Source organism: Notamacropus eugenii, chromosome 1 (genome assembly GCF_028372415.1).
Source record: "Notamacropus eugenii isolate mMacEug1 chromosome 1, mMacEug1.pri_v2, whole genome shotgun sequence".
NCBI lineage: Eukaryota > Metazoa > Chordata > Mammalia > Diprotodontia > Macropodidae > Notamacropus > Notamacropus eugenii.
The window spans coordinates 379,404,129-379,416,080 of NC_092872.1; the positions used below are offsets into that span (position 1 = coordinate 379,404,129).

Consider the following 11,952-nt stretch of genomic DNA (forward strand, 5'->3'; position numbering starts at 1 on the left):
TGCCATAATTCTCTTCAATCTACCCCAAACTGCAATAACACGTCTTCTCACTGAATCTTATCTCTACAACTTCACCAGCTACATTTCTGTCTTTCAAGGTCTACTTCATTCAGGAAGGATTTTCTGAAAACCTCAGTCCATCCTCTAAATACTAGTGAAAAGGCAGTTGTACCTTTTATTATTCATTTATTTATTATTATCTTTCCCCAAGCCTCTCCCACCAAAATGTAAGCTCCTTAAAGAGATATAATAATGATGATAATAATAGAAGCCTGCATTTATGTAGTGCCTTAAGTGTTTACAAAACGCTTTATTAATATTATCCTGGCATTTTCTCTGGCTGTCCCTCATGCCTGGAATGCTCTCCTTCCTCTGCTCTGCCTACAGACCTCCTTGGTTTCCTTTAAATCTCAACTAAGAATCCCTTCTTTTACTGGAAAGTTTTTCCCTCCTCTTTATTCTAGTATGGTCCCTCTGTTAATTATTTCCTGTTTGTCCTACACATAACATGATTTATTTGCATTGTTTCCCCCACTAGATTGTAAACTCACTAAAGATAGGGATTGTCTTTTGCCTCTTTTTGTCTTCCCAGCACTGAGTACAGTGCCTAGCACACAGTAGGTGCTGAAGAAATGTTTATTAATTGATCTTATTTTATTCTCACAACAACCCAGAAAGGTAGATGTTATTATTATCCCCAGTGATTTGCCCAGAACCACAAAGCTAGCAAGGCCAAAAATCCAATCCTCTATCCTCTGCAACACCTAACTGCCTCTCTCCTTGTATCCTCAGGAACAAGCAGAAGGGATAAGCCTTCCTTCATTCAATGAGCATTTACTGAGTGCACTTGGAGATACCAAGGCAAAAAACCAGCCCTAACCTCAAGGGGATTATATTGTATTAGGGGAAAATAACACATTCAAAAGATAAATAAATACAAAACATAAACACAATATTCCAAGTAATTTCTATGAGGAGGGCTGTGACATCTAAGAGGATAAGCACAGACTTCTTGGAGGAGGAGAAACCTAAGGTGATCCTTAAAGAGATTCCAAGAGTCAGAGTTGAAGAGGAGGAGAGGGAGTGTAAAGGCACAGATACAGAAGATGGAATGCCTTGTACAGGTTGAGTCAGCATGTCAGGTACATAGTGTACTTGAATAAGAAGAATGTACAATAAAGACTGGAATGGTAGGCAGTAGCCAGATGGTGAAGGGCTTTACAAGCCAAATAAGAGAAGCTTACTTTTTTAATCCTTAAGGAAAAAGGAGCTACAGTTGTTGAAATGGGGATTGGCATGGCCAAACCTTTACTTGAGGAGTATCCATCTGGCAAATACTTGGAGGATGAACCAGTGGGGAAAGACTGGGAGTAGGGAAATAAATGATGAGGTTAGTCCAGGACAGGTGACAAGGACCAGAAGAAGGGGTGGTGCAGGGATATTGCTGTGGCTGTTCAGAGAAGGGGACATATACTGAGATGTTTGAGAAGCAGAATCAATAAGACTTAGTAACTAATATATTGGATATAAAGGGTAAAGGAGAAAGAAGAGTCAAGGATGATCTTGAGGTTTTGAATCAGGTGAATAAAGAAGAGGGGTAAATTTAACAGAAATATGGAAATTAAGAAGAGGGAGATTTGAGAGGAAAGATAATGATTTCTCTTTTGGACCTGTGTTTAGATACCTCCAGAATAGCCAAAGATAGTTATAATTCAGAGTGGAGCTGGATATTTCTACATATAGATGACAGGAGAATCCATAAGAGCTGATGAGATCAGTGAGAGTACAGAAAGAGAAGAGGGCCTAGGACAGACAGAGAACAACAGGGGAATCTAATCCTGCCTCAGACACTCACTAGCTGTGTGACTCCCAGGGCAAATCACTTATTAACCTCTGTCTCAGTTTCCTCATCTGTAAAATGAGAATAACAGCACTCACCTCTCGGTTGTTGTGAGGATCAAATGAGGTACTTGTGTAAAACACTTTGCAAAAATTAAAGGACTATATAAAGGCAAACCATTATTATTGTTAAATCCAGACCAACGTCAGAGTCCTAAGAATTTGACAACAGATTTTGTGTGGGCAATTTAGGCATGAGCATCGGCTCTCCACTTGGAGTCCTCAGTCTTGAGGGGACAGTAAGCTAAGGAGGAGGTAAAAACAACTGCTAAAAGAGAAGACCCAGGGACCTAGACATCTACCTAAGGCTCACCACAAGGTGGTTCTCCCAAAGGAGCTGCCAGTTTGTCAACCTTCCTAACCTCACCCTCCTGCACTTTCTAGCAGAGGGCGAAGTCAAGAATGATTAAGAACTGAATATACATCTATTCCCTTCCACAAGCTCATCCTCCCTTCTCACATACACTCTAATAGGTATCTATATATGCACATACATTTATGTATGCATATAGTTTTTGAAAATGAGAGAATGTATGTGCACTGCTTTACAAACCTTAATAAATGTTAGCAATTTTATATATAAGTACATATATATATACATACACACACACACACACAAACCCACATAGATAGATATAGGGATAGATAGATAGATAGACAGACAGACACACACACACACACACACACATACGCCCATTAAATCTCCTATACTGGGGTGAGGAACGTATGGCCTCAAGTGGCCCCCAGGTCCTCAAGTGTAGCCTTTGGAATCCAAACTTCACAGAACAAATCACCTTAATAAAAGGATTTGTTCTGTAAAACTCGGACTAAATCAAAAGGTCGCACCCAAGGACCTAGAAGGCGACATGTGGCCTGGAGGCTACAGGTTCCCCACCCCTATCCTATACTATATACCCATAAACATGCATCATCACACAATCACATCCACACAATTATATCTACAGTTAACTATAAACAGGCATTCAAAACATCCTATACTGTATGACTGCCATATAAGTAAATGTCCATATGCATTAGTGCCTCCCCATATCAATACACACCAATGTAGTTTCTTACATCAGACTCCAAGTCCCTTCCCTATAATTCCTGCACTACATTTTGCTCTCTTTCCCACACACATACTATATACTTCTAATTGGCTATTCTGATTAAGAAGACAAAAGTATTCCCATAGAGTAAACTATTTTCTCCTATCTTACGGGTATATCCATTCACATGCGGATATACTGATATCCACACACACATACACACTCCCATAACCCACTGCACACATGTAATCTTCTATTGTTTAGACATATACAATAGTTACCTCAAACCTTATCAGTACATCCCCTCGTATGTGTACATGCACACACGCGTGTGTGCGGCGCATAGTAGGCATGTACTCACGTACTGAACAGATACAACAGATACGATTGCTCATGTATACACACGTATTTGTAAAGTACATTTCATTCACATACACGCATATACACACATATAAACAATCATCCCCTTATGCACAAACCCACATGAACTCCTCTCCATGTGCACACAGGCACACTCTGTGTACGTCCGTACCACACTTCCAGAGCCACACTATATATACCGTAACCTTGTACGATGGACAAGCACTGGTACGTCATCCCTCCTTACTACAGTCCTGCTTAACACGCCCCCTCCTGCGACCCCCTGGGGACACACGCACTGCCATGCAGGCGTAATTGGTCAGACAATGGCACGCATAGTCTACATATAGTCCTCCGCGTTGGCTGATATCCAATGTAGCCATTAAAAGCTTGTAACAGCTGCCCTAGGACTCTGGGGCCGCCGTGTCGGTAAAAAAGAGCAGGCTGCTCCACAGAGAGGGAGGGTACACACGGGTAGCTTTAATAGCTATTACTGCGCTAGGACTTTGGGGGCACCTCGTTATTTACACGGGTTTTTTACTCGTCCGTAAAGCCCGTCCCCTTGAATGCACAAACCCGCACACACTTAAACACACGACCTCCCCCCACCCCCCAGAGCCCGGGCCCGCCCATCCACCCCCCTGCCCTCACTCCATCCTCCGGCCAGGCACGTCACGGCGACAGGACAGACCCTGAGGCCGCCGCCGGGCTCGCTCTTACCCGAGCCAAGCCCGCCCCGCGAGGGTCCGCGACCTCGGTATCTCGGCTCCGCTCGGGGTTCGGGGGTTCCGGCTTCACTTCCTCCGGGGGTGGGGGGTGGGGCGGGACGCCGAGAGGGGCGGGAGAGAGAGGAAGTGAGGAGGCCTCGCTCCACGGCCCCACCCCTGGGAAAGTCCCGGATGATTGACGGGAAGCCTGCCCTATGGGGCTCCCATCTCGGGGGCGGGCCGGGGAGGTGCTGGCCAAGATGATAAACAACGGAGCCCGGGCGGGGGGCGGGGCTGGGCGGCGGAGCCCGGGCGGGGGGCGGGGCTGGGCGGCGGAGCCCGGGCGGGGGGCGGGGCTGGGCGGCGGAGCCCGGGCGGGGGGCGGGGCTGGGCGGCGGAGCCCGGGCGGGGGGCGGGGCTGGGCGGCGGAGCCCGGGCGGGGGGCGGGGCTGGGCGGCGGAGCCCGGGCGGGGGGCGGGGCTGGGCGGCGGAGCCTCGGTTCGCTCCTCGGAACCATTCGGAGCAGCTCGGGCTCAGCTCAGACCCGGGCCAGTCCTGGCGCTCTCAGCCGGGGGCTTCCCTGAGCCTGGAAGACTAATTTGTGTGTGGCCACCCCCAGCAACCACTCGCACACGCACAGGCATTCCGACCCTTGGACAAAGAAGCCGCACAAATACACCCTAAGATCACAGAGTCAGACTTGCAGCTCTGGGGGATACAGGGGTGCTAAACTTGGATCAGAAAGACCTGAATTCGAATCCTACCGCGCCCCCTGGGCAGGTCTCTGTGCCTGGGTTTATTCGTCTGTAAAACAGGGACAATACAAGCATCCACCTGGTGATCCTCGAGCTCGTGGAAGCTGATCCAGATAAAGGGCTTTATAAATTCTGTCATCCTTGGAGGTCAAGGACTCCAAACCCTTGTAGGACGCTCCTGGAGGTTGGGTCACCAAGCCAAGGCACGTCGCTGGAGTGTAGACAGCCTTGACTTTTCCTTATCCTACACCCCTCTTTTATCCAGCCATTGCGTTCTTTCCAAGGACACAACCTCCACCTTGTTCCTGAGCTCTATCCCCTCTAGCTTGGTCTCAGTTTCTAACCTCGCCCCTGCCCAAAACATCTTTCTTTCACGGGGTTACAGAACTGATATTTCTAAAACAGAGATTCTTACCACGCCATGCCTCTAATTAAAAAAAGAAAAGCCCAGTGCCTCCCTATTGCTTCTGGGATAAAATACAAAATCTCCTGCTGTCTCCTTTCCTAATTTTCCACCCTTATTTAATATGACTTCCCGTTCCCAGTGGAACAGACTTGCTAGTTAGCCCCGGCACATTTCATCTCCTTCCTCAGTGGCTTTGGAAAGGTGGTCATCCACGTCTAGTCCACCCCTCTTCTTCCTCACCTCCATCTGGTAGAATTCCTAAGTTCTTTCTGAACACAAATCCAGTACAACCTTCTAAACTAGGCTTTCCTTTTAAAAGTTACATTGTTTTAATTTGAGCATAATTTGTATTTACTTCTCTGTGTACTTGCTGAATCCCCAATAGAATATAAGTTCCTTGTTTTTTCTTTATTTCCTCCTTCCCTCTTTCCTTCCTTCCTTTTGACTTGAAGTTAGTGAAAATTGAATAAACATTTCTTCAACTGAGTGCACAAACAAGCAAATATGCTCAAACGTAGACATGCATACATGGATATAAGCACATAAATGCTTACATGCAAACATGAAGACCAAGATCCTCACACAGATGTAGCCTTACATGCATAGGCACATGGTCCTTTGGCCACTAAAACACACACATTCATATTCTACCCTAATAAACCCCAAACCCCTGATTCTCAACCTTGGTCTTATAGCAACCCAAGTTGTGTTGTAGCATCTCAAAAATATGGCCAGAATCTCAAAGCAGTTTTAATGTTCAGTTCATGTAAACATTTAAAATTAAAATAATAAAATATAATTACAATATGCTTTAAGAGGAGATAAATAATGGGTGAAGTAGCAAAGCCCAGAGAGAAAGAAATGTCACAGAAAGACAGAGGATACTTGGGCTAGGCTTTCAAAAACACAACACACATAAGAAAGCATTCGCAAAGAATCACCTCCAAACATGCAAATTTTTGTACACATCCCCACGTCCGGCCCCAAATGCACCCGCATACACTAACCCGCTCAGTTACCCTACCAACTTTTCCTCACTCTGTTCCCAGCTAACCTTTTTCAGCTGTTACCTCTTCTTTAAAATAACTTTACCCATCCCCTCAAACCAAAGGAGACCTGAAACTGAAACTCTATCCAGAAAAAAAGTGCTTTGTTTTTGCCTTTTCAGTGGGTGTTTTTTTAATGGATGTTTTTTAGTGGGTGCTATGTAACGATCTGCATTTTATTTTTCTCTGCGTGACCTGAGTACAAGGAAGATTTGAAAGCTTTGATCTCAGAGCAGTGCCCAGGGTCAGCCTGAAAACTCTGGCTTCTGTTATGAAACCTTCAGGCTTTTGGAGCTCACTATAATACTCATCATCGCTTGTGCCTTTCATTGCATGGTTCGGCTTTTGACAACAATACTAAAGAAAAGTGCCATTAGAATGTGAGGTCCTTGAGGGAAGGCACAGTTTTTGCCTTTCTTTTCCTTGAACATAAAAAGCATTTTAGTAAATCCTTGTTGACTAACTTACTGATGGCTTTAAAAAACCGTGTTGATTTGAATGCAATTTTTTAGCTAGTGTTTTCAGAAATTCAAAAGAGAATCTTCCATAAAGTGAGAGGATCAAAATAGATGGCCTTGGAGGTTCTTTAGAGCTCTGGATCTATGAAATTATCATGCTTCCTGGCAAATCCTGTGCTATGTGCAACATGGGGATGAAAGGAAGAGGAAAGGATAGGATCAGTCCAACCTCTAACCTACACAAGGCCATCATCCCCCTCCCTCAGATCAGAATCTGAAAGCCCAAAGTTACCTGGATGTACAAAGACAAAAGCAACTTGAGAAAAAGGGGCTTATGATTTGGCAAGTGTTATTTGAGAGGTGCCCATTCCTTTGAATGGAGAAGGAAATGGCAAACCACTTCAACATCTTTGCCAAGAAAACCCCAGATGGGGTCACAAAAGTCAGAGCCAACTGAAAAACGACTCCACAATGACAACCAATATTCCCTTAAATGTCAACTGATCGTGACTCTGTGATTCTCCCGTTCTGACTTCATTCTTTTGGAACTCCTACCAGTCAATAACTCTCATCAGTTTGATCCCCAAAGAATGAGATGGTAGATAGCCAAGTGATAAAGGACCTTCAAGGAACAGCAGATAGAGGTTGAGCCTGGATGGTCACCAAGAACAGAAAAACAAACCTAAACTTCTCCCCTTTAAAAGTTTTCATACAGTCTGTCAGAAAAGAATAAGTCATAGAACATCGGAGTAAGAAGGAGCGTGACATGCAGAGGGAAAATCTCTCAACCTCAAGTGAAGGGTGTGAGAGTGTGACCAGGAGGGTGCTTGTCTGGACTGATTAGGGCAGGTGTTTCAGTGACTAAGATTAGGAATCAACTCTGTCTGTTCCTGGAAAGGTTGCATTACTCTACCCCACGTACTTACTTTACTCACAATCCTTGTAACTTTCTAAATTAAAGTACCCTTCCCCAATTTCCACTCCACTATGTGTTCTCTTTCCCCTTATCAGGATTTAAGCTAAAGGTAAAACCCTGAGTGCAAAAGATTAAAGATGAAAAAAATGTCATTTGTCTCCCAACAGAGGCAATGAGTATAACATGGAGAAAGAGGCGTACCTTTCTGGACATGGTCGATGTGGAAAATTGTTTTATCAGATTATGTAGCTATGTAATAAGGACTTTATTTTCCAGTTTTAGTTTTGTTTTAATTCACTCAATTGGAATGAAAGGACAGAATAATACTTTTAAAAGAAAGAAAGAAAGAAAGAACAAAGGATAACTTTGCTATGGTATACCACATTTATCTCAATATAATTTCTTGAAATTATATTACTATACTGTGGAGTTATCCTGCATTAAAACTCGGGTACTGAACCACACTTCTTAAAAGGAATACTGAAAGTACACTGCTTCAGTTTGCTACTAAAAACAAAAGTATTTCAATGTACTGTCTTGATTGGATAGGACTGATATTGATAGTATTATAATTAGTAATAAATTGAAGTATTATTTTTAACATGTTTCAAATACACAGGATTTAAGGTGGATACAATTTGTATTTTTAAATCACTGTATTGTTGAAATATATGCTGTATGATGAAATAAGGGTGGTTGTTTTTTTGATAGAAGGTAATCTTTTTAAGTGCAGGGATCCTCTGATTTTGTGTTTGTATCCCTAGCACTTAGCACAGAGTTTGTAAGGTACATAGTTAGTTCGTAATAAATGTTTTTTCATTCATTTTTCACACATTGATAGGTGTGTATATACTGCAAAGCCTTAACTCTATCCATTTCCAATGAGGCATGGGTAAGTGAATACCCAGGCATTTGAACCATGGTTAATGACCTCAGTGTAGGATCAGTGTAGGGGAAAAAAGGCCCTATCCTTTAGCCTCACAGCCTAACCAAGTCCCTCCAGGTCATGTCCTCTACACTGGAGAGCCAGCAGCATGGTAGCTAAAGGTCTCTTCACTACTAATCTAGAGCTTTTTCTATGATACCACAGTACCTCTACAAATCCACTGTTAAACCCACAAATGCAAAATTATCAAATTCCCACCAGCCAAGCCAACAAGTCTCTGTCCACCCACCCACAACCACATTTAAGCAATTCTCTCCTCCAGTTTTTCTTTTCAGATTCCTTACTTTCACAAAGCTCCCAATAGGGCACCCCCTTTGGGAAAGGAGGAATGGAGAATAGGAGGAGCTCCCCCCTACCCCAGACGCCTGCTAGGAAGGGGATTTCCAGGTTAGGAAATTAACCCCCAAAGCCTGAGACTGGGAGTACAACTTCTGGCTACTTATCTCTGGATCAAATGAGAAAACGTATGTAAAACACTTTGCAAACCTCTAAAAATGTGGGCTGCTATTATTAATTTCAACAAAGTGGGAAAACTACTCTTTCAAAATTCCTACAAAGGACTATCACAGCTTCCCCCAGGGTGTTTGCCAGGGCAGACAACATGAGGATCCCCGAGCTCACCAGACCCACACTCTGAAGACTGAGCCACAGGCTGGAGAATGTTAAGAACTGGGAAGTTCCTTTGAGATCAACTAATCCAGGATTTCTAATCTTTTTCTTCCCTATACCCCTTGGCTTTTGGTAAACTACCCCCCACCTCTTTCCATGCCACCTATTCAAAATAAAAGGAAATAAATTCTAGAGTTTGATGTGCATATGTATATGAGAAACAAAAGAGATTAATTTCAGTAAAATAATATGTTATTTGCTAAATATTCTTGATAAGTTTCAAATGGAGAGTGGGAGAAGAGGTATATGTATCCCAAGTTGGAAACTTCTAATCTAATCCAACTCGTTCATTTAAGAGATTAGGGAACTGAGGCCCAGATATCAGGAAGTGACTTGCCCAAGGTCATACAGGTAGTAAGTGGTAGAGCCTGGAATATGATCTCTGGGGTTTTCTACTTCTGAATCCAGTACCTTACTGCACTGTTGAGCCTGGGTTGAAATCAAAGTCTCCAAATCCTAAGGGCTCTTCCCCCTATCCCATGCTCCATTTCTGTCTCTTTTTGAACCTGAGACACTTTTAGTGCTTCTTATCCCCAGAAACTATTTGAGGGAGGGGGATGTAGGTTGTTATTGCACCCCAGATTCCCTCTCCAGAGCTGTGGAATGCCAAGTCCAACTTGTCTCTGAACCTTCACAGAGACAAATAGAAAGCAAAATGAACTGGCCAGCTTGGCTCTGGCACTTTACATACATAGGAAGTTGCTCCGTGTTTTCAGGATGCCTTTCTCCAACTAGTTTATTTTTTACATTCTAACCCCTAGCCTCTCCTCTTGCACGCCTTCTTTTCATTGGAGGGTTGATGGGGAGTCCAAGAACAGGAAAAGGCAAAGAAACACTGGGGGAAATTCCCTTTTTCCCCCATGGGACCCAACCCAGTTGAACCCAGCCCAGGCCTTCCAACAAGGAAGGCCCAACACTGCTATTTCTTTCCCACTCTGACAGCTGCTGGGGAGAGCTCAGATAGACCCTTAGCTGTCCTCTGGCTGAGGCAGACAGAGGTATGAGGAGCAAAGGCAGGGGCAGGGGCAGGGGCAAAGGTAGGCTCACACTTTAATACTGGGAGCTGCATCTGATTGCCCAGTTTCTAATCTGGCAACAGAATGAGGAGAACAGAGAGAACAATCAAGTACTGGCCTTTGGCGAACCATGGATAAAGAAACTAATAGGGTAGATTAATTTCCTAATTCTGGAAAGTTCTGACCTAATTCTTCAGACTAAGTCCTCATTCTGCCAGTCCCTACTTCTCATCGTAACAGGCTCCTTTATTTGCCCTCCATTCCATTCTTCTCCTCCTCCTTTTCCCTCTCCCCAGCTGACTCTCTCAGCTCCTCTTCTTTACCCCCTTCCTTCAGTTTGGTCCTGTTCTGCAGTGTACTCCTGACACATAAGACTTAAAACTGGATGGGACCTTAGAAATGAAGCCCAATGCCCTCATTTTATTGATGAATAAACCTTGAATTGCCCCCAAAGTGCAACAGTTTTGTAAGTAATAGGGTCAGATTAGAAGCCAGGTTCTCTTACTCCTTATCAAGACACTTGGGCAGGCTTCTTCTGATATTCCTGTCTAGTCCTCTCTCAATTCTCTCCTCTTCTCCTTATCCACTAGGATATGCGCAGTCCAAAGACACCCCAGCCCTTTCTCATCTAATAGTTTGGAGAAAAACCATTATTCTTAGTGACTGAAATACTAAAGAGCACCTTCTCATCCTCCTATGGCCACTACCACCAAGGACCTTAGCTTTATCACTTGTAACTAGTGTCCCAATATTAAAGTGGGCCTCATTACAGGGATGAGGAATCCACTTCTTTCATTTTGGTATCATGCTTAATAAAGTGTAAGGTAGCACTTTAAAAATCTTGTACAATAGCCCTAAATATCCCACATGCTTTTTCCCATCCAGGATACAAAGCTCCCAGAGACCTCCTTCCCATCTCACCTTCTCCCAGAGGAAAGCAAAGGGTAAAACAGAACCTTCCCAAATCAGTCTGCATTTTCCCAAATCCAGGAGCAATGGGAGAGGTGAGAGAAAGAAGAAAAAGAGTGAAAGGGAAAGAAGCTAGAAAGAGATAGAATAGGAAAAGAAGAGAATAGAAGAAAGCTGAGGAAACTAAAGGGAGAAACTGGACAGATGACCAGCTGACTAGGCTGAGAAGGGTCAGTTTGGAAATGGGGGGTGGGGAGGGGAAAGGGGAGCCTTTGTTTCTAGTTTCAGACCCTAGAAGGAACTATGGTAGGGACACTTAGAAAGAGCCCTTAGCCTTGGGTCCTGTTGCCTTCCTTGCCCTCTCCCCCAGCCCAATAAATGTCTGTTACTCACCAGTTTCTAAGGGCGAGGGAGGGGAAGGGTCTCAAGGTGGGGGTTACAATCCGAATCCTCCTCAGCTGACTGAGAGACTGCAGGAAGCAGCACAAGGCTGACGAGTTCTAGTCAGGAGGGGAATTCCCCGAGATAGAGGGAGACAACAGCCAGCCAGCCCCACCAAGCCCAGCTGAGACTCCAGATTCAACACTCTCTCTCTCTCTCTCTCTCTCTCTCTCTCTCTCTCTCTCTCTCTCACACACACACACACACACACACACACACACAAACACACACACACACCCCTTTTATTAAACAACCATTGTTGGTCAATTCCCAGATTAGAGGTCACTCCTTTGGAGGGGGAAGGAGGGGGGACTACTAAGGGAAGGTGGAAAGATGATTCAGAGGCTGGATCACAAACTGGGGGGGGGGGGGGGG

At 44.3% G+C, this 11,952-nt stretch overlaps 1 protein-coding gene across 14 annotated transcripts in view; it reads right to left on the reverse strand.

Annotated features, from left to right (window-relative positions):
* The window catches only part of TNIP1 (TNFAIP3 interacting protein 1), a 65,470-nt gene extending 53,865 nt beyond the window's left edge, over positions 1-11,605 (reverse strand). For 5 of the 14 annotated variants that reach the window (XM_072630747.1, XM_072630745.1, XM_072630746.1 and 2 more), the window contains exon 1: positions 4,029-4,205. The gene's annotated coding sequence lies outside the window, so the exon portion shown is untranslated. Of the gene's footprint in view, positions 1-4,028; positions 4,206-11,529 lie in introns of those variants that run through there. The other 9 variants (XM_072630743.1, XM_072630739.1, XM_072630744.1 and 6 more) reach the window with 5 other exon arrangements.
* Positions 11,606-11,952: the final 347 nt, after the last annotated feature.